Raw genomic sequence first — 24,525 nt, forward strand, 5'->3', positions numbered from 1 at the left:
GTAAGTAATATCAAATGCATCAGTCATTACCATGTGACCATATAAGGTTTTGACTTCTTTTACTTTAAATTCCCAACATCTGTTTATTACATCAACTGTGAATGAGACTCTTTAAAAAATGGCTTGGAGGTTAATATATTTCTTTATAGTCTATCCCAGTGACTCTCAAACATCAGTGTTTATCAGAATCACCTGGAGGGCTTGTGACCCTTATTGCCACCCCCTCTCCCAGCAGACTTTCCAATTCAGTAGGTCTGGGGTATAGAAGAAGAATTGGCATTTCTCAAAGATTCCCTGGTGATACCGATGTTGCTGGTGTAGGGATCACATCGATTGTGCTAATGTAAAAGTTAGTAAAGAAATTTGTTTGTATTTATATTTTGCTGAATTTTTAATTTGTATCAATGTTCTCCATTTTCTAAGTTTTAAAATCCGATGTTTTATGTAGAAAAGCTATAGCTAAAATCTTGTTACAACACACACACATGCAAGACAGGTTCCTGACCTTCCTTACACTTTCCAAGAAGCAAGCATTGTCAACTCTAAGGCCTCTTCACAGAAATGAGGTCAGGCTGATGTTAGTCAGCCAGGGCAGCCAGTGGTGTCTGGAAAATCTCCACTATCAAAGGCTCTAAGACCTGGTGGATCTACTTTGTAGCCAATCCTCTAAGTCTGTAGGGGTATCTTTGTTGATACTTATGGCTGAACCTTCCTCAGTACTCAGTTGCTGGGTGGCTTCCATCCTAGATTACTAGGATGGATTCTCTGATCTCACAAAGTGAAAATGACCAGCATCTCTAAACCTGTCCTTATTCTCTTCGGCATTTTCATTCTAATGCCTACTTTTGTGTTTATCCTATGTTGGCTTCTTTTTGTTCCATAGTAGGAAACTATTCTCACCTTTTCTAGGCTACTGGTTTGGTTTCCTGACATCCGTTGGGTTTGTCTTATAGTCTTAAGTGGGTCTTACACAGCATTTGTCTATAGGCTCACCTGTGGTCAGTGAGATACCTCCTTCTATTACAGAACAAAACTTGGGTCCACTTGCCCATGCACAGTAAAGCCACATGGTTGTGGTGGAGGAAAGTGCAGCATTTATTGCAGGGTGCCAAGCAAGGAGTATGGGCCACTGATGCTCAAAAAACCCGACTCCCCATTGGCTTTCAGGAAAAGTTCTTAAAGACGGAGTGAGGGAGAGGGTTGCAGGGTGTGTGCATTATCAGCTTGTGCATAATTCTCTGATTGGTTGGTGGTGAGGTAATTGGAAGTCAACAATATCAACCGTCTGGTTCCAACCAGTCTGGGGTCTGCATGTTTGTGGTCAGCATGCATTTAATTTCTTCCACCTGGTGGGGGTTTTGGTACCTGCAAAACAGCTTGGAATATTATCTCAGAATATATGGCTCAAAATATTATCTACAGCCCTTGAGGAGGAACTAAATGTCATTGACTTTGTTTTATGCCTTCCTTGACTGTTTTCCTTTGTTTCTGCATTTTCTCACTTCTCTGATTAAATTTTCTCTTTGGAACTCAGGGAAGGCACAGAAGGCTAAAGTTTTCCTAGAGAAAAGAGGCAGGGGACATGGCAGGGTGCTGCTGAAGAATTATGGTAATTGACAAAAAGAGTCAGGGTTGGATCAGCACCCAAAGAGGGGCCTCTTTAGCTAACTGATGGATGAGCTCCTTAATTCTCAGGTTTTGATTCCCAGTCACTCTAGCATCTAGCGTTTTCTCTATTAAATCCACAATATGTGGATTGAAAGAGAAAAGGGTCTTGTCTGGGCTCACCTACTGAATCAGTATTAAGTCTGATTCCATGGCACGAGGATGTCTTCTGTCTGGAGAACACTTGGATACCAGAGGTAATCTTTGTACTATCCTACAAGCCTGTGTTCATCCAAGAAGCCTTGAGGTAATGGCTTGACTGAGCCATTCGTTCTGGAGTCTGAATTACCAGGTATAATTTAATGTTTTTAGAATCTGGTGATTCATTAAATCCATGAATTCTTCCATGTTCTCAGGGTCCTCTTGAGAGAATTCTTTTATCTCAGGTTTTTCTGAAAGAGAAAGCTCTTTTTCTTTTTAATGTGTTCACTCTCATATTATTATGACTCCTTTTACTTAAGTATTATGTATGAATCTTTTAAAAAATTACCTTTAATCACTTTCATATAATTATTTTAAATGTGTTGCTTACAAACAAACAAACTTTGTGAGTCTTCTTATTTCCCTATTACAGTTGTCCCTCAGTATCTGTACGGGAATTGGTTCCAGGACCCCCCAAGATACCAAAATCCTCAGACACCCAATCCTTTGTATAAAATGGTGTGATATTTGCATATAACCTATGCATATCCTCCCATATACTCTAAATCATCTCTAGATTACTTATAATACCTAATACAATGTAAATAGTTGAAAATACAATGTAAATATTAGGTAAGTAGTTGTAAATACAGTGTAAATGTTACGTAAATAGTTGCTTGCTCAGCAAACTCTAAGTTTTGCTTTTCGGAACTTTTAAAAAAACCTATTTTGGGGAATCCTCTCGTGGTCCAGTTGTTAGGACTCAGTGCTTCCACTGCCAGGGGCCTGGGTTCAATCACTGGTCGGGGAACTAAGATCCTGCAAGCTGTGTGGTGCAGCAACAAAACAAAACAAAAAAAAATATTTTTGATCCACAGTTGGTTGAATATGCAGACACAGAAACTGTAGGTGCAGAAGGCTGACTGTATTTGCTGATTGGTTCTTTTTACAACTTTTCAAGCTTTTTCTATTGAAGATCCTAATGTAGGCAGTGTTTTTCACAGATCAGGTACCTCATGAAAATTATGAAGAAAAAAGCTAGGTCAGTAGCAATAGTTGAAAAAAAGAAAGCATAATTAACAATATATATTGGCATCTGAGGGGTTTACTAATGTTACACCATTTACCTTTAAATTTCAGTATTAATTGAGAACTAAGACACAAGTATCCAGCAAATGCCTATCACTATATCGGCTTATTGCAGACAAAATTTAATTTAGATCCCAACTATGGCTGGGACCTGGGGCCAAGTGGCATTTTCGAGTATTTCATTCTAAATTTAAGTTATTATGCATAGCCAGAGTTGGATGACTGCAGCTCCATTCCCCACCCACCCCGGTTTCGGTGACGATGGAGTGGACCCTACAACATCACCGCTTGATGGAGCAGAAATGTGTGTTTCTTGAGGAAAAGCCATTGTCAAAGAGAAGGAGAAGGAGAGAGGTCCCAGAAGGGGAAAAATGTGTGCTTAATTCCTTCTCCCGAGCTCGCCAGTCAAGATACGCTGATGGGACTCTGAACAGGAAGATTACTTCTGTCATCTCTAAATTTTCTGAGACACAGAGCTGTCCAAGAGACAGTAGGTTTGGAAAATATATATTGTAGAGATCAGGCATAAATTTTACAATCGACTAAGTTTCTTAAGAGAAATAGTGCTTTTCTTCTCTTTCTGCAGCTTTCATACCACAAGATAGGGGATCATGCACTGTGAAATACACAAATACAATTAATGATCCCCCCAAAGTACTCAGGTTTGTTTTTAAAAAGCAGAGGTGCTAAAATGTAAAAAAAATGCAAAGGAATGCTGCCCAAAGGAATAGAAGTTGGTAACAACACTTTCAAAAAACCACAAAAATAGATGGGGCCCTTATCTGAACTCCTTAGAATTAGCTTGGCTAGAGTAAAATTAGAGGTTAGACATGTAGCTGGATTCAGAGGACTTGCAACTAATGCACGTTACTAATATCAACTAAATTCTTAGGACAAACTTCATAATTTTGAGGTTTCATCCATGGTCATCCATAAGGCAATGAAATACTCTCTTGGGATCCATTTCAGTTGACAATCCAAGATAGCTCAAGTTTATACATTCTGCTGGCATATAATCATGCAGAATAAAGATATCCATAAGGCATACTCCCTTTGGGAGCATTTCAGCATCCAACTTCAAAAGTGGACCACAGAAAGCTGCCAAGGGAAAGAAGTTGACAAGCCTGGAAATATTGCCATGACCTATGAGAACAAATTTCAAAGGAGGATTTTTGTCTACCTACATACAATAAGTCTAATGAGTGTACATCTATATTTTAGTGCACCACAGGTACTTGGACAATATGTCCAATCTGACTCTTCTAGGCTTCATGAAGGAAGCTGAGTGCAGTGATTGCTTATTTTAAATTACATATTAATATAATTTGAATTAAAATTAATGAAACTTCAAACATTTGCCATTAATTCTTTCAATCATTTCAAATCATTCATTCATTAATGTTTATTGAAAACTGATAGGTACTATATACATCATAAGAGTTAGAGGGGATATAAAACTGTATATGACATTGTTCATTCAAGAAATTCAAAGGTCCTTTGGGGAGATAGGCTTTCAAAAAACAATTAAAATATGTATATGTATAAAGTTTGATAAGTAATATGTATTAACAATCAACAAAACAAGCAATCAACTCAGGAGAAATCAGGGAAGTTTTCATAAAAATATAGAGGAAACAAATTTTTCATAAAATACTTCTATAACATTCAAATACAATCTATAACGTGTCACACAGGGTAATTTTTCAGATGATAAATTTTTTAAAAATTTTAATTAATTTATATTTTTTGGCTGTGTTGGATCTTTGTTGCTGCATGCTGGCTTTCTCTAGTTGTGGTAAGCGGGGGCTACTCTGTTGCGGTGTGCGGGCTTTTCATTGCAGTGGTTTCTCTTGTTGCGGAGCACGGACTGTAGGGGCACGGGCTTCAGTTATTGTGGCTTCCAGGCTCTAGAGTGCAGACTCAGTAGTTCTGGCACATGGGCTTAGTTGCTCCGCGGCATGTGGGATCTTCCTGGGCCAGGGATCAAACACGTGTCCCCTGCAATGGCAGGCAGATTCTTAACCACTGCGCCACCAGGGACGTCTCACAGATGATAAAGTTTTGATAATATTATTAAGCATAGTTCAAGGAATGGATGAAAATTGCTTACTTAAGTATACTTATTACAAAGAAGAAAGTTGCTAATGAGTAAAGGTTTGTTTTATTTTTGTGCTTTTGTTGTCATTTTTCTACATGGAAGGAGACAGCATAATGTAGAGGAAATTCATAATAACTTCCTCCCTGACTTTAATGAAACTCATTTTCAAGATGAGCCCAAGGTTAAAACTTGGGATTAAGCTGAGAGGTTCTATGCTTTCATTCTTTCCTCTGTGCTTAAGAATTTAATAATTATGAGATTAGATTTTGCCAAAAATGTGAGGCATTTTCAGCTTATTTTTCTATGATGTGGAAACTGAAAAGATGCATGATGAGAAGGCATAAAATTCCAGTTTCTTTGTTCTGAAGGAGCAGTTTACAGGCCAAGTTGCACTAGTGATTGATATTTACTAGATGGCAGAATACCCAAAGAATGTCCTGGCCTGGTACAGTTGGTTTTACAAATGTGCTAGGTAATTTGATATAAGGGTCTTCATATCTCTGCAAAATTCAATGATTCGTTAAGTGACATCAAATATATATGAATATTCTAAAATAGTCCCTGCAACGGATGAAGGCAGTTTCTCTGAGTAAATAATAGAATCTTTAATTTGTAAGGGACCTTTTGTCATCCCATTTCCTCTGGCAAGCCCCCAAATCTTTGTGTTCTTCTGTGTTTCCTAGAACAGCTGTTTTCTTAAATAACTGTTATTTAAGAAATAACATTCTTAAATCCTTCCTCTTTCTCGCCCATTTTAACACAATATTAAATATGATGAACTAAGGTCTGTTGATCTACTTCAACAGCTGGCCTTTCTGATAGGGCCTTTCCTCTTGTTTATTCCTCCCAGTACATTCATGGCAGTGCCCTGTGTAAGTCATGCTCGTCTCTTACACAGTTTGTTGTCATTGTCTCCTATCTGTCCTTTCTGTCTTGAATCTTGGTGTGACCAAGCTAACCTCTGTGCTGCCTCATCATGATCTTTCTCAAACACATGTTTCATCACATCAGGCTATTTTAAAAATACTGTAGGGATCACTTTTTACTTATCAGATGGGCAGAAAATTTGAAAACAAAATTTGATGAAAACTCACCACTGATGGGAATGTGGGGTTAACAGGTACAGATGGGAGGGCTGTTGAACTTCTCTATTTATAAACAGGCGATTGTGCCATATTTTGAATATTAAAAATAAATATTTCCTTTGAACAATTCCTCTGCTATTATTTTTGTTGCAGCATTATTTCTGAGACGCAAACCTGTAAGGAATGTTAATATTAATCAATATAGATGTTTAAGTATAGTTTGGAATGTTAACATAATGGAATACTGTGAGTCCTTAAGAATAAAGTGGATCAAAATGTGTTGACAAGGAACTACCTTCAAGGTATGTTACTAATTCAAAGAACAAGGTTCAGAGTAAAATGTAGAGTATGAGTCAGTTGTGTTAGAATATTTATTTCATGTTTTTTGCATGCATACATGCAAACTCATGTAAGTATTGGAGACAATGTAGCCTAGTGGTTAACAGCATAGATCGTGGAGCTGTACTGGCTGGGTTCAAAGCCTAACTCTACCCCTTACTAGTTCTATGACTCTGGGCAAATTGGTTAGTCTTTCTGGGCCTCAGTTTCCTCTTTGTAAAATGGAAATGATAATAGTAACTCCCTAATAAGGCTGTTGTAAGAATTATGTGGGTTAATAAATATACCTTACTTTGAACAGCATCTGGTATATAACAAGATCTATATTAGTGTTTACTTCAAATTTCTGCTTAACTCAATCTCTTTATGGATGGATGTGTAAGAAACATTTCTGGGGAATTCCCTGGCAGTCCAATGGTTAGGACTCTGCACTTCCACTGCAGGGGGCACGGATTTGATCCCTGGTCTGGGAACTAAGATCCACCTACCATGGGGCATTGCCAAAAAAAAAAAAAAAAATACCTGGAAGGTGGGTCTAGGTGCTGAAGGATGTATTTTTATACATATATATTGCATAAGTAATATTCAAAAGGGATATTAAAAAGGGAATACCTTTTTGTTGTTGTTGTTGGTACGCGGGCCTCTCACTGTTGTGTCCTCTCCCGCTGTGGAGCACAGACTCCGGATGCACAGGCTCAGCAGCCATGGCTCACGGGCCCAGCCGCTCCGCAGCATGTGGGATCTTCCCGGACCGGGGCACGAACCCGTGTCCCCTGAAGCGGCAGGCGGACTTTCAACCACTGCGCCACCAGGGAAGCCCAAAAGGGAATATCTTTTAAAGATCCTTTTGTGGTTCTCCATCACTTTAGGGTGATATGAAATTAACTGGGATGCCATGTCTTCTGCTTGAAGCATTTAGTCTATTTAAAGTGATTGTAGGTAGGTAAGTATGTACCTACTGCCATTTCTTTACGTGTTTTCTGGTTGTTTTTGTAGTTCTCATCTGTTCTTTTCTTCTTTTAGTTTATTCCCTTGTTTGGCGAGGGCCAGAGCCAGGTGTGAGCTGGGGTCACTCCTCTGCTCAGTGGCCACCACTGCCGTAACCAGGGAGGGTCAGGTCCCAAGTTGCTGGAGCAGAAGCCCTGAGGGTCAGGTCTGAGCCAGATCCATTCCCTTGAGTGCTCTCCCTGCTCCCAGAACCGGTACCCTGGCCCCAGAGAGGAGCAGTCCTGGAGCAAGTGGGGCTGGTGTGGGTACTCAGTGGGGGTCTGGGCACGGGCTGTGTTGGACCAGCTGCAGTTAGCCACCCAGAGTGCTTCTGAGGTGCTGCCTATTTTAGCAGCAGTAATGTTCCCCCCAACCCCAGGTCTGAGTCCCCTTTGTGCCTCACAGCCCTTCTCTCTCCTTGGCCACTGCAACCCTTGCCCCAGTGTGTAGCTGCATCGTGAATCTCATGGGGCCCGAGGAGTTGCTAGGTTCAGGCTGGGGTGTGTGCCAGGGCAGTCGTGGGACTGCCAGTGACTTTTTTTTGTCAGTTTCATTCCACCCTTTCTGCCCTGTTTTGGGAGTAAGCAAACCTGTGCACATTCTTCCTGAGAGGAATCCAGACTTCCCACAACCCTCTTGTTAGTCCCATTGGCCCTCCAACCAGCCAAGAGGACTCATCTTCCCAGTGTTGGACCCCAGGGCTGGGGTCTCCAGTATGCAGCTTGAACTGTTTACTCCCTGGGGCTGGTCTCTGCCCATGTAATCTTCCTCTTCTCTGTCCCCTCCCCCACCTGATTGCTTCTTTTCCTTTTCTATCAGATTGTGTGTGGATCCTTCTTACAGCCTTGGTTGTATAAGAGTCTTTCTGCCAGTCTCCAGGTAGTTTCCAGTGAGAATTGCTCCACATGTATGCTTGATGTGGTTTTGATGTGTTCGCCATGGGAGGTGAGCTCCACAACCTCCTACGCTGCCATCTTGATCTCCTCCCTTGTTTCTGCTTTTTCAATTTCTGTGTGGAAGGACCTGTGCTTGGAAATGTAAATATTCAATGCAATTGGCCCAAGCCTCTAACCCTCATCCTATCAAATACACAATGATTTTCCTGTGACTTCTGTGAATTCTCAGATTACTAAAAATGTCTTAGTCCAAGTTGAGTCAGCCACATCCAATCTGAGAAACAATACAAATATTGGGAGAATTTCTTCTCTTATGTCCAGAAGTGAACTGTTAGGGAGTGAGACAACTTGTCCCATTTACTTTTCTTTACTTTCAACTGCATCCAAATAGATGGACTTACTCCACACCCTCTTCTTCATAGTCCCCCATGGTAAGATTGTTTATATTGTTCAAAACATGCAGATGGACTGTGGAAAACCGAAGCAGACTAGATTTAATCACAAAAACTATCTAAGAAGCCAATTCTACAACATATGTCTATTAAAATGATAAAAGTATTTTTTTTAACATTTAGAAAATAGTTTTTTAAGAATGTACAGAGTTGAAAAAAGGAGCAAGAATTTTAGAAGACACTTTGGTTTGAAATTGTATGTACTAAAGTTCCTAATTTAGTAATTAAATTGTATGACTTTATAAATTTGTGAGCTTTATAAACTAGTGAGCTTAGCTTTAATTATAATATTTAGATGAAATCTGAAACCAATAATAAATCACCCAAGGGCATGGTAGGTATCCTAGGAAATTAATTAAACCTACATTCAAAAGATTTAATTAAGTCATTTGAGAATACCATCCCTTTTTTGGTTATCAAGGTAAGAGATAGTGGTAGTCTCCTTATATAACACCTTTCCTGAGTCCTAATATACAATATGAATGTTTGAATGTAGGTCTGATTCAGTTGGGATTAATTCTAAATGAAGGGAAAAACTCGGCAGCTTAAATTAATAAGGCACTTAAAATGTATTATCAAATAAATCAACATGCCCTGAAGTCTTATGTTTACATAGGAGAACAAAACAAGTAAAGACAATACCTAAGCCTATTAGATTATCAGTACAATATTGAGTGGATATGGTGAATGGAATGAAAATCGTTTAAAATCCCCTTTGAAGAAGAATAAATCAGTAGCATCCTGAGAAAATGCAAAATAAAAATGAGTAATTGGTAAGTCTATTGAAGCTGAGAGTTTAAGCTGAGTGTTAATGTGACTTCATCTATGATTGTGTAATGGAAATTTAACAGCTCAGTGCATCTTCAGTAGCAATGGTGCAATTTTATAATATAATTCAAAGATAAAATGCATGAAAAATGACTGAAATAAAGACTCTATACCTTATTTTATAAGGAAAATTAACTCCTGGGTAAATATGCCAAATTTATAATTTGGAATGTTTAACTGGGCGTTAATCAAGTATAACATAGCACATTAGCTCTTGTACACTTTAAATAAATACTCTGAAAGGGAACATTTAAGCAAATCATCTAAAGTTTATTTGGATGGTTCATGGGATTTGGAAACTAAGAACTAAAATTTATTATATAGGATCTATAAACCTAATGCCTGTTTTGAATTGTGTTGGTAGAACCATGTAAGCTTTAGTCAGAGAAGGGTTATTGAATTCCCAGTTTCCAGATGAATCAGAGAGAGGAAGTGGAGTGAACTCTATCTCTACATAAACAAATCATGCCCCTTACTAATAATGCTTCAGCTCTACAGGATAAACCAGTAGGATTTGTAATACCTCAATTCTATTATTCAGTAAAAACAAGGAAAATGCAAATCATGATCCAGGATTTTTCTTGACAATGAGAGATTATTTGGTTAAAGCGACCATTGTGTGGAAGATGAGGAGGAGAAATAGAACTAGAACTAAGTAGAAATAGAAATAAAGCAAGAACTCCAGGAGAGGGTGAAGGAGGGGAGGAGGGAGGTATATTTTTACCTTATCACAGTCAATCTAGGAATACACAGGAAAAATGGAGAACGCAGACCAAGTGATGGTATTTTTTTGTCAACCTTGCAGACATCTCATGTACATTTCATTAGGATGAGGGCTAGTTGGCATGTTGGTCTTTGGAAATTTCCTAGTGGTTATTTCATTACCTTATTTTCTAGAAATTCTTGGAAATTATCAGGCTTTCAAAGATTTTAAAGAACTGAGATATTTTCTGATGATTTGGTCTCTGCTGACACAAGTCTGTGGCTTGAACCTTTGCTAGTTCTAGGTGATGGACAGGAACATTAGGGAATCACTCAGCTGCTGTAGAATCATCGAAGCCTATAGGTATCCATCATATGACGTCAGCACTTCCCAGAAAACCTAATTTGATCTAAAGCGCAGGCCAAATATCCAACCCATAGCCATTTAGAATTTTATCATAGAATTCCCTGACTTTCAAAATCATATAAACCTTCTCATTTTCTGCTCTTTACACTTCACTTGTCACCCCCTTCTTTTTCCACTTCAGAAATGATCAGAAAACTCCAGAGTTTGCTGCCAGAGAGTTGAGAAAGTAAGCAGAGAAGATTCATGTCTTCAACAAATATTTACTGAGAACCTGTGCAGCAGGAGATGGGATGATGCTGAAATATTGTTTTAATTCTTCAGAAAACTTCTAGAAGCCATGCCTCAAAGATTTGTGACAGAGGGAGAAATCCTGTGCAAAAAATCATGAAATCCACACCCAATCAGGCTAATCCTGCTTGGGGGGAAAAACAGTGACAATGCACATAAAACTAAAGCAAACTTATCAGATGTCCAACAGAAAGGGGATTTTTGCTCTGTTTTCCAATATTCCAATATTGGAATTCAAATACTGGAATTTTCCAATATTCCAAATGTGTAGTCAGTGCACATTTGAAATAAATCTCTGTCAGCTTTTCTTTCTTTTTATTTTTTTTTGGCTATTAAGCACATTTTAATTTTTTTATTTAAAAAGTATTTTTTTTTTTACTGAAGTATAGTTGATTTACAATGTTGTGTTAATTTCTGCTGTACAACAAAATAATTCAGTTATACATATTTATATATACATTCCTTTTAAAATATTCTTTTCTACTGTGGTTTATCATAGGATATTGAATATAGTTTTCTGTGCTATACAGTAGGACCTTGTTATTTATCCATTCTATATATAAAAGCTTTTTTAAAAAAATATTTTTAAACACCTTTACTGAGATAATTTATGTACTGTAAAATTTACCTATTTTAAGTGCACAACGATTTTTAGTAAAATTACAGCACAGCCATCAGCACAATCCAGTTTGGGAGCATTTCCATCACACCAAAGAGATCCCTAATGTTTGTTTGCTTGCGGTTGATCCTGGCCTGCTCTTACCCACAGCCCCAGGTCTGCCTAATTAGTGTATTTTACTGAGTAGAGATGACATTACAGACCCCAGATAACTCTTAAAAGGAAGCCAGACGGGACTTCCAATGAATGTGAAGATGGGGCATATATGGATGTTTTATCAGTGCACCAACTATTATCCAGGCTGGATCTGTATGTGAGAAATTCTGTCATTCATCCACTGAGCAAAACACAGTTGGCTGCCCTACTTGGGCTTATTATCTAAGGGAGACAAAAGCAGAAAGCGGGCGCCTCTAGAGTTGGCACGCGTGCATCTGTGTAGGAGGCGAGCGCACACCCTGTGCCAGGACGTGATGGGTAACGTGGCACCCAAGACCTAGGACCAGCCGGTGCCTTGTGCGCCTGCGCAGTTCCGCGATCGCCTACAAACGGGTGGCTGAAACTCCCTGCTCCAGACCTGTCAGTTCTGCTCTTGGGGCGCCTCCGTCTCAGACCCAAGTGTCCACCCGTGACACCCAGCGAACCCAGGTTTGGTAGGTAACCCCCTCACCCCCTGGCTTCCCCAACCCAGAGCTCACAAGGAGCACCAAGGTTGTCAGGCCGCGAACCCTGAAGTTTTCTGTCAGTTTTTTTTTGGAAAGAAAAAGAATGTTCACACTTTAAGAATTTTTATGCAGTTCAGCTTCCCCATCAAATCATTGTTTATGAATGAGACTTCAGTTTCTTCAGTGTTTCTGGCACTTTCCATTACTAACAAATTTTCCCGCCACTTTGATAATATATCCTTTGCTAAATTAATTGACTACATTAACCCTTCACAGCCATCTGACAGAGAGAATCAGTATTGGTCTTTTTATACTTTTTGTATTCTCAGGTTGTTTTAATATCCTGGTGCTGACAGCTATTTGTTCATTCATTCATTCATTCATTCTTCTACAGAATGGACTCCAATGGGAAAGTCTGCTCTTCATTTTCTTCTGAGGCTTGCAGCTTCCTCTGCTTCAACCCCACTAGAGAATCTGGACCAGGTACCAATCAAAGCAGGCTTTCCAAACAGAGTGAAAAACTGCAACATTTAAAACGTTTCTGCTGGTCTCCCTGTAGTTTTTTGTATGGACTGGAGAAGTGAATAGAGAGGGAAGAAATGAAAGAGATGACCAGAGAGGAACCAAGCAGAGAGATGGACAGAGAGCCCTGACTGCATTCAGATGCCAGCTTCCAGTTGTATCTAAGACCCAACTCTGGTCCCACTCTTGGAACTGTGAGAGTTTCCTCTATCCTTTCTATAAATTCCCTTGCATTTAAGCTCTTCTCAGTGGGGAGCCTCTTACTTGTAAACAGTTCACTTCTAGCCAGTCCAACTCAATATTGCTAAATGGATATTATTGGGCTGCTAATAGTTACTGGGCTCTGTAGTAGTCACTAGGAAACAAAGATAAATCAGACACGACCACTGATCTCGAGATCTCAAGTGCCCTTGATTTATATAAACACTCACAAACACCAGGACATGCAGAGAAGGGTTAGTCTAGTGATGGATTTCTCATAATACCTGAAAAGGTCAGTAGGGGTCTCTCATGATTCACTGAACCACTTTTCACTATAACTTACAAAGCACTAAGTATTTATGGATTTACACACTTTCTTTTCATGATCTTGGGAATAGATTATACTAAGCAACTGTAGATGGGTAAATGAGACAGATTTGACTTCACAGTGCTAAAACAGCCTTTACAATCCCATGCAATTCTGAAGATATTTTCTTAGTAATTGAAGAGTTGAAGTTTCCTTTTCAAAGACAGAGTTATTAGAACAAGCATCTTAGCTGTTACTGATGGGATTGCAGTAGACACATGAGGTGCAAGAAGGCACAATTAAGACAAGAGACTCTCCCACACAAGGTACTCATCAAGACTAGAGAACAAATAATCTTTAAGAAATAGAAAACAGAGATGAAAATGAAAATGTTGCCAGTATTACTGTTGACAATATGTTCACTGGAAATAAGATGAATTCTTTTTCTTGTTTTCCCCTTCATGTGGTTTTTAACCAGAGTGATGTGAAATTCTTAACTACCGAAGAGAGAGCTTAGCCTTTGATTTTCAAAAATAGTTTTGTGATTCCTCTTAATCAATTAGTTCCTGTTGTCTGAAGCCACGTGTATGCTAAGGGCTCAAAGCTAGCTTAACTGTGTTGCCTTCTACAGATGACTAGCTGGGTAGGTGATTAAGGAAAATAGGGAATGAGACTGGTTATGTGGTGCTTTGGGCTTGGAATCCAGGGAAGCAGACCTACATCTTTAACAAAGTACCACAAACTGGGTAGCTTACACAACAGAAATGGATTTTCTCACGGTTCTGGAGACTGGAAGTCTGAGATCAAGGTGTTGGCAGGGTTGGTTTCTTCTGAGGCCTCTCTCCTTGGCTTGGAGATGACCATCTTCTTCCTGTGTCCTCACACGGTCTTCCCTCTGTGCTCTCTGATATCTGTACCCTAATCTCTTCATACAAGGATGCCGATCATATTGGATTAGGGCCCACTGGAGGGAACTCATTTTCTCTTAATTATTTCCAAATCCAGTCACATTCTGAGGTCCTGGGTGGGTAGGACTTCCACATATGAATTTTGGGGGAACACAATTCAGTCCATGATGGGCACTTAGCTATACTGCCATCTACAGATGATGGCAGGTAGGTGATTAAAGAAAACAGGTTACTGATGCTGGTTATGTGATATGCCCTGGGACAAGAATCCTGTACACCAGCCCAGTCCTGTTGCCACGTTAAAAAGAGAGTCAGTGATTGGACCCGTGGTTACCTAGGCCTGGGCTGAGGCTTTGAAGCTGTTTGAGAATATTGGTTTTGCTAAGATCTGGCCCTGTTTTAACTCACAGTTTAAAATGTATTTCTTAATCTCTTCCATATGTAAAAAATTATTGACAAATCTAATTAATGCCATGGATTAAAGTGTGGGTGTGGGTGTGGGTGTGTACAGCTTCTAAACTGAGTATTCCTTGGATGTTCATTAATAAACACTCTTCAGACTTCAGCTAATACAGAATTTACTACTAAAATACACATAGGTAGCTATTATGTTTCTCTTTAAGCATGGATCCTTGGAGAATTATATTCTCAAACACCAAAAACAGTCTGCTCAGTAGAGGAACTGCTAACCATCTGCTATTAAGTAGTACTGCCTCGGGGATTCCCTGGTGGCTCAGTGGTAGAGAATCCGCCTGCCAGTGCAGGGGACACGGGTTCGAGCCCTGGTCCGGGAAGATCCCACATGCCGCGGAGCAACTAGGCCCATGCGCCACAACTGCTGAGCCTGCGCTCTAGAGTCTGTGAGCTACAACTACTGAGCTCACACGCCTAGAGCCCGTGCTCCGCGACAGGTGAGGCCACCGCAATGAGAAGCCCGCGCACCACAACAAAGAGTAGCCCCCGCTCACCGCAACTAGAGAGAGCCCGCGCGCAGCAGCGAAGACCCAACACAGCCAAAAATAAAATAAATAAGTTTATAAAAGTAAATAAATAAATAAAGCCATGAAAATGGTTGAAATAACGTAGGGAGCGAGTAGACAAATAAAATTAAAAAAAAAAAAGTAGTACTGCCTCTAAAAAATGAAAAAAAAAAAAAAAAGAAGGCCATCTGGGATACAAGAACATGTTTTTATGGGTCTCCACAGGATCCTTGCGAGAGTGCACATGGTAAGAGAGAAGTCCAAAGTTTTGGAAACTAAAAAAAGATTTAGAAAAAAAGAAAAATATTTTCTGAAAAGAAGGCAGACAAAAATCATGCAATACTCCCTATGTGATAGATATTTTGAAGTTACAAATCAGTTATGTTTTTCATCTCTTCGTGTATTTAATGTTTATTTCACTAGAGAAGTATTTATTTTTAAAGATCTATTTTCAGCTTTCCAGTGCTTTCTCAAAAATTATTCGATGCAATATGCCATGGATGTTACTATTAAATTTGTGAATGGTCAGGCAGTGGGTAAGTTTATACTGACTGAGCCACAGGCTGTGTAAAGTGACCCTGAGAAGTTATAAGAAGTGCTTTATAATCTCCAAAATCTTTAGTAGTTTTGCTACAAAACTGTAGCACATCAACAAGCATTTGAAAAACAGAATATCTTCCACTCCAGAAAGACAATTTAAAGGCAATTATGAATGCAATACAGATTTTACAAATCTGCTATAAATATGGAGCATCTTCCATTTAATCAGTCATTAAATGTGGGTCTGGAAAAAAAAATTGGATGAGCTTTCTAAAAATTCAAAGGTAGAAATTTGGTCAAATGCCATTTCTTTGAAATAGTACCTCTACATCATTTGTAGCAATACAGAGAGAGATTTGAACTGAAGAAAAAGTAATGTAGAATCTTACAAGTTGGACTAGTTGCTTGGAAAGACTGTGTACTTGTTGGCTTTCTAAGAGTACTCATGTCTCATGCCTTGGCTCACAAGCAGGGAGGAGAGAAGGGTCGAGTGTGCATGTGAGCACAGCTCTTAGAGAGCTCTAAATATTAATAATACCATATACTTAGTATGTTCCCTGCTAGGAAAGTAAGTGACCAGCCCCAGCTCCCTGCTGAATACTTCATCCTTGTTCTTAGACACTCCTTACTTTAACTCCTGGCTGCTCTGAGTATGAAAAATGATGCTTTCACCACCATTGCAGTTCTAAGCTGGTTCTTGATTTGTATGTGTGTGTGTGTGTGTGTGTGTGTGTGTTTTGTTCAGCTCATGTTATAAACAAATACGAAATAAAAAACAATTTCTACACAGAGCTGTGGAAATCAGTAATGGATAGTGATTCTATGTGAATGGATGTCCTTAAAAGAGACATATGGGCACAGCAGCGAGGAGCATGGGCTGCAGAGTCAGACCGCCTAGATTCAAACCCTCCCCCTGCCAGTGTGATCTGAGCAGGTTATGTCATCTCCCCTTGCCTTCAGTTCTTGTCTGCAAAATGAGTATCATACGAGTATGGTTGCCTTGTATGGTTGTAAGAATCGAATTGATTAATACATGTAAGAAACTTGGAGTAGCATTTATCACACTGTGAGCATGATAAAAGTGATACCACTGTTTGCCAAATAAAGTACCTATAATTAACTATCCTAATAGACTTTTTTTTGGTTCATAGCCTAAATCTTTACGGTGTTGCTGATCTCTCCTGCTGGGTTTGATCAAGGCCAGTGCAGGTCTGATACGTTTTCAAAGAACTCTGGGAATATCTCCAGATCCCAGCTGCTCCAGAGAGCCAGGCTTCTCGCTCCTTCCTTTCCTTTTTTTTCCTTCTCACATTTACAGTGTGGTGAACTCTGCACTTGGCAGGTAGGAAGGAAGGAGTACTAGGAGTTTGATGGCAAAATATCTGGGAGAATTTGGGACCAGGAATCAGATGACCGGAAAAGGAGCCGTAAGCTTCATAGGAGCAGAGATTTGTAGGTGAACAGGGAGCAGCGAAGGACTAGGGTGTGGAAAGGAAGTCACCCCCCAGGAAGGCTGTGGCAGGAACTATGTCTGGGGAGAGCCGGGTTTTCCTTAAAGAATGCAGGTGCAGAGCATGGTGGGGAGGGCTAGCAGTGAAGATGTGTTTGGTTTAAATAGAATGAAGGTCTCCAGTAAACAAATACGGTTGACCCTTGAACAACAGGGGGGTTAGGGGCGCCAACCCCTGCACATTCCAAAATCCACATGTAACTTTACAGTTGGCCCTCCATATGAACTCCTTCTACATCCTCAGATTCAACCAACTGTGGAAGGTGTAGTCCTATAGTATGTATTTAGTAAAAAAAAAAACAAAAAAAGTGTGTATCACTGGATCCGGTACAGTTCAAACCTGTGTTGTTCAAGGATCGACTGTAGTTGATTGTGAAGAGGATGGTGGAAAATGGATTGTACCTAACAGTGTAGAAGTGACCATACAGGAAGAGGAAAGATGGTCAGAGAGGTGGGCGTTTAGCAGTGACCCAGGATCAGCAGAGGTCTGACATGAAGATGCTCCCAGGGAGCCCAGGCTGAGAAGGAGGTGGGTGCATTGCTTTTTTTTTTAAATTTTAAACTTTTATTATTTTTGCTATTGCACATTCATCACTGACTATAGTCCATGCATTTAAAAATCTTTTTAATTAAAATTTTTTAAAATTTTATATTGTGGTATATTTGATTAACAGTGTCGTGTTAGTTTCAGGTGTACAGCAAAGTGATTTCAGTTATACATGTATCTATTCTTTTTCAAGTTCTTTCCCCATTTAGGTTGTTACAGAATGTTGAGTAGAGTTCCCCGTGCTATACAGTAGGTCCTTGTTGGTTATCTATTTTAAATATAATAGTGTGAGGTGGGTGTGTTTTGGCAACTGCAGTGTGAGCCTTGGCATCCTGGCACTGAAGACATCCCTCTTGGCACTGGAGGCTTGGTTTAATCAAGTGTTCTTGTGACTGGATTGAATTAGATACTTTTCCCTTGTCTCACAGTTGAGAAGCTTGACAGAGTGTGACTATAACAGATCCATTCTGCCTCTGCCTGGTCCCTACCTGTTTAGGGATGAGAGTTATTAATTTCTATGGTGGAATTAAAAGAAGTAAACAGACTTTTCTTGAGCACCCACTATAATCCCAACACTTTGAATCTCTGGTATTACCTCCATTATTTTACATGTAAGGAAACAGATTCATCGGGTGTAAGATCTTCAGACCCACCCAGCTATGAGGTCACAGAGCAGGAATGGCACCCTGAGTAGGTCCTTTACTAAATCTTGCTAATTCTCAATTGCATTCTGAGCAAGCACACAGTATTCAAGTATCACCTGAGTTTCCTGGATGCCTTGAGAATCACTGAAACCATCTTAGAACACACGTGTACAGAACTAAAAACTGATTTGCTAAAACTCGACCTCTAGCTGGTCAGAGTTCTGCACCAAGCTGGGGCCCATCCTGACACTCTTGGGAATTATCATTATTTTTTTTATTGGGATATAGTTGCTTTACAATGTTGTATTAGTTTCTGCTGTACAACGAAGTGAATCAGCTATAAATATACATTTATCCCCTCCTTCTTGGACCTCCTTCCCCCCATCCCACCCATCTAGGTCACCACAGATCACCGAGCTGAGATCCCTGTGCTATACAGCAGATTCCCACTAGCTATCTGTTTTACACATGGTAGTGTATATATGTCAATCCCAATCTCCCAATTCATCCCACCCCCTCTTCACAAATCGCGCCCCCCCACCCGCCGTGTCCATACATTCGTTCTCTATGTCTGTGTACGGGACGAAACTCGGTCATTTGTAGAGACGTGGATGGACCTAGAGTCTGTCATACAGAGTAAAGTAAGTCAGAAAGAGAAAAACAAATATCGTATATTAACACATATATGTGAAATCTAGAAAAATGGTACAGATGAACCTATCTGCAGGGCAGAATAGGGAATTATCATCATTAATAAAGAACCAAATGGCTCATGACCAGCCCATTTTTCATTCAATGGTGAATTTACTGAACGTTTCTTAAGTGCCTATTTTGTTCAGGAACCATCTTAGGTACTCCAGATGTAATGATATTAACAGTAATATTAACAATATTTATAACAATTAACATTTATTGAACAATTATTAAACTCTAGACACTGTTGAAAGTGCTTTATATGTTTAGGTCACTGAATCCTCTCAGCTACCTTTGAAGCAGGTCCCATAACAACCTCTATTTTAGAGATGAGGATATTCATCTTTTAATATTGTATTGATATGCAATACTTTTGATATAATTTGCCTTTTCTACAATAAGCATGTGCTAACTTTGTAAAGAGAAAAAATAACAAGCAAAAGATAAATTGATCATTTAGTAAAATAATATTAGATCCAAATGCATGAGCTCAAGGCTTGTGTGTCTGCCTGGGAGGAAGGAGGGTCTGGAGAAGCTTTTCCACCAGGTGCATTTTATCACATAATTGGCACTTCACTAAGCCCATTAAACACCTTATTGATTGGCCCAATAGTCCCTAACTAGAATACCAGGTAGTGGTTGTAAAAACAATGCTAGGACAAAATATTCACTTTTTATTTTAGATCATTGGCATCCATTATCACAGGTTGTGCTACTCATACTACCTTTTTGTATGAGTAAGCCTGTATTTCTAAGAAATAATAGTCTACTTTTAGGTTTCTTGGCTTTACGGGCTTGAATTCAAAGCCATAAATGATACTAGAATGGACTTTACAGCTGTTAGTTACGTATTCTAGGAAGAGGCCAGTGTGTTCAAAAGATAGGAAGACCAGAGAAGGAAAAGTGTTTACCTAAATATAAAATAAGAAGTGTTAAAGGGTGATGTGAAGATGCAGAAAAGTTTAGAAAAGTTATTCAAGTTTTAGGGGTTGCTTCCAACCCTGGGGAGTCACGTATGAAGTCATGTATGAGGTAGAGTGTTTCTCACTTTAATGTGTTGTCATATCTGATATTTTAGTCTATTCTTTCTTTCATTGCACTAGAGTTCAATATCATTGTTAATATTTTGAGCATTTCTTTGTCATTAGTTATAAGTAGGTGTTTTTTTTTTAACATCTTTATTGGAGTATAATTGCTTTACAGTGTTGTGTTAGTTTCTGCTGTATAACAAACTGAATCAGCTATATGTATATATATATCCCCATATCCCCTCCCGGTTGTGCCTCCCTCCAACCCTCGCTATCCCACCCTTCTAGGTGGTCACAAAGCACCGAGCTGATCTCCCTGTGCTATGCGGCTGCTTCTCACTAGCTATCCATTTTACATTTTGTAGTGTATATATGTCCATGACACTCTCTCACTTCGTTCCAGCTTACCCTTCCCCCTCCCCATGTTCTCAAGTCCATTCTGTACGTCTGCGTCTTTATTCCTGTCCTTTCCCTAGGTTCATCAGAACCATTTTTTTTTTTTAAGATTCCATATATACGTGTTAGCATACTGTATTTGCTTTCTCTTTCTGACTTACTTCACTCTGTATGACAGACTCTAGGTCCATCCACCTCACTACAAATAACTCAATTTCATTTCTTTGTATGGCTAAGTAATAATCCATTATATATACATGCCATATCTTCTTTATCCATTCATTGGTCAATGGACACTTAGGTTGATTCCATGTCCTGGCTATTGTAAATAGTGCTGCAATGAACTTGTGGTACATGTCTCTTTTTGATTTATGGTTTTCTCAGGGTATATGCCAAGTAGTGGGATTGCTGGATCATATGGTAGTTCTATTTTTTAGTTTTTTGAGGAACTTCCATACTGTTCTCCATAGTGGCTGTATCAATTTACATTCCCACCAACAGTGCGAGAGGGTTCCCTTTTCTCCACACCCTCTCCAGCATTTATTGTTTGTAGATTTTTTAATGATGGCCATTCTGCCTGGTGTGAGGTGATACCTCATTGTAGTTTTGATTTGCATTTCTCTAATGATTAGTGATGTTGAGTATCCTTTCATGTGTTGGCAATCTGTATGTCTTCTTTGGAGAAATGTCTATTTAGGTCTTCTGCCCATTTTTGGATTGCATTTTTTTTGTTTTTTTTTGTTTTGATATAGAGCTGCATGAGCTACTTGTAAATTTTGGAGATTAATCCTTTGTCAGTTGCTTCATTTTAAAATATTTTCTCCCATTCTGAGGGTTGTCTTTTTGTCTTGTTTATGGTTTCATTTGCTGTGCAAAAGTTTTAAGTCTCATTAGGTCCCATTTTTTTATTTTTGTTTTTACTTCCATTTCTCTAGGAGGTGGGTCAAAAAGGATCATGCTGTGATTTGTGTCATAATGTGTTCTGCCTATGTTTTCCTCTGAGAGTTTTATAGTGTCTGGCCTTACATTCAGGTCTCTAATCCATTTTGAGTTTATTTTTGTGTATGATGTTAGGAAGTGTTCTAATTTCATTCTTTTACATGTAGCTGTCCAGTTTTCCCAGCACCACTTATTGAAGAGGCTGTCTTTTCTCCATTGTATATTCTTGCCTCCTTTATTAAAGATAAGGTGACCATATGTGCGTAGGATTATCTTTGGACTTTTTATCCTGTTCCATTGATCTATCTGTCTGTTTTTGTACCACTACCATACTGTCTTGATTACTGCAGCTTTGCAGTATAGTCTGAAGTCAGGGAGCCTGATTCCTCCAGCTCCATTTTTCTTTCTGAAGATTGTTTTGGATATTCAGAGTCTTTTGTGTTTCCATACAAATTGTGAAATATTTTGTTTTAGTTCTGTGAAAAATGCTATTGGTAGTTTGATAAGGATTATATTGAATCTGTAGATTGCTTTGGGTAGTATAGTCATTTTCACAATGTTGATTCTTCCAATCCAAGAACATGGTATATCTCACCATCTGTTTGTATCATATTTAATTTCTTTCATCAGTGTCTTATAGTTTTCTTCATACAGGTCTTTTTTCTCCTTAGGTAGGTTTATTCCTAGGTATTTTACTCTTTTTGTTGCAGTGGTAAATGGGAGTGGTTCCTTAATTTCTCTTTCAGATTTTTCATCATTAGTGTATAGGAATGCAAGAGATTTCTATGCATTAAATTTGTACCCTGCTACTTTACCAAATTCACTGATGAGCTCTAGTAATTTTCTGGTAGCATCTTTAGGATTCTCTATGTATAGTATCATGTCATCTGCAAACAGTGATAGTTTTAATTCTTCTTTTCTGATTTGGATTCCTTTTATTTCTTTTTCTTCTCTTATTGCCGTGGCTAAAACTTCCAAAACTATGTTGAATAATAGTGCTAAGAGTGGCACCCTTGTCTTGTTCCTGATCCTAGAGGAAATGATTTCAGGTTTTCACCATTGAGAAGGATGTTGGCAGTGGGTTTGTCATATATGGCCTTTATTATGTTGAGGTAGGTTCCCTCTATGTGCACTTTCTGGAGAGTTTTTATCATAAATGGCTGTTGAATTTTGTTGAAAGCTTTTTCTGCATCTATTGAAATTATCATATGGTTTTTCTCCTTCAATTTGTTAATATGGTGTATCACATTGATTGGTTTGCATATATTGAAGAACCATTGCATTCCGGGGATAAACCCCACTTAATCATGGTGTATGATCCTTTTAATGTGCTCTTGGATTCTGTTTGCTAGTACTTTATTGAGGACTTTTGCATCTATTTTCCTCAGTGATATTGGCCTGCAATTTTCTTTTTTGTGACATATTTGTCTAGTTTTCATATCAGGGTGAAGGTGGCCTTGTAGAATGAGTTTGGGAGTGTTCCTTCCTCTGCTATATTTTGGAAGAGTTTGAGAAGGATAGGTGTTAGCTCTTCTCTAAAAGTTTGGTAGAATTCACCTGTGAAACCATCTGGTCCTGGGCTTTTGTGTGTTGGAAGATTTTTAATCACAGTCTCAATTTCAGTGCTTGTGATTGGTCTGTTCATATTTTCTATTTCTTCCTGGTTCAGTCTTGGAAGGTTGTACTGTTCTAAGAATGTGTCCATTTCTTCCAGGTTGTCTATTTTATTGGCATATAGTTGCTTGTAGTAATCTCTCATGATCTTTTGTATTTCTGCAGTGTCAGTTATTACTTCTCCTTTTTCATTTCTAATTCTGTTAATGTGAGTCCTCTCCCTTTTATTCTTGGTGAGTCTGGCTAATGGTTTATCAATTTTGTTTATCTTCTTAAAGAATCAGCCTTTAGTTTTATTGATCTTTATAATTGTTTCCATCATTTCTTTTTCATTTATTTCTGATCTGATCTTTATGATTTCTTTCCTTCTTCTAACTTTGGGGTTTTTTTTTGTTCTCCTTTCTCTAATTGCTTTAGGTGTAAAGTTAGGTTGTTTATTTGAGATTTTTTTTTGTTTCCTGAGGTAGGATTGTATTGCTATAAACTTTTCTCTTAGAACTACTTTTGCTACATCCCATGTGTTTTTCTTTTTTTTTTTTTAACATCTTTACTGGAGAATAATTGCTTTACAATGGTGTGTTAGTTTCTGCTTTATAACAAAGTGAATCAGTTATACATATACATATGTTCCCATATATCTTCCCACTTGTGTCTCCCTCCCTCCAACCCTCCCTATCCCACCCCTCTAGGTGGTCACAAACCACCGAGCTGATCTCCCTGTGCTATGCGGCTGCTTCCCACTTGCTATCTACTTTACGTTTGGTAGTGTATATATGTCCATGTCACTTTCTCACTTTGTTATAGCTTACCCTTCCCCCCTCCCCATATCCTAAAGTCCATTCTCTAGTAGGTCTGTGTCTTTATTCCCATCTTACCCCTAGGTTCTTCATGACTTTTTTTTCTTAGATTCCATATATATGTATTAGCATACGGTATTTGTTTTTCTGTTTCTGACTTACTTCACTCTGTATGACAGACTCTGGGTCCATCCACCTCATTACAAGTAGCTCAATTTCCTTTCTTTTTATGGCTGAGTAATATTCCATTGTATATATGTGCCACATCTTCTTTATCCATTCATCCAATGATGGACACTTAGGTTGTTTCCATGTCCAGGCTATTGTAAATAGAGCTGCAATGAACATTTTGGTACATGACTCTTTTTGAATTATGGCATTCTCAGGGTATATGCCCAGTAGTGGGATTGCTGGGTCATATGGTAGTTCTTTTTTTAGTTTTTTAAGGAACCTCCATACTGGTCTCCATATGAAAAATGGAGCTGGAGGAATCAGGCTATACTACAAAGCTACAGTAATCAAGACAGTATGGTACGGGCACAGAAACAGAAATATAGATCAATGGAACAGGATAGAAAGCTCAGAGATAAACCCACGCACATATGGTCACCTCATCTTTGATAAAGGAGGCAAGAATATACAGTGGAGAAAAGACAGCCTCTTCAATAAGTGGTGCTGGGA

This window comes from Aethalodelphis obliquidens, unplaced genomic scaffold, assembly GCF_003676395.1.
Source record: "Aethalodelphis obliquidens isolate GAN/ISIS:26980383/991018 unplaced genomic scaffold, ASM367639v1 scaffold31, whole genome shotgun sequence".
Taxonomy (NCBI): Eukaryota; Metazoa; Chordata; class Mammalia; order Artiodactyla; family Delphinidae; genus Aethalodelphis; species Aethalodelphis obliquidens.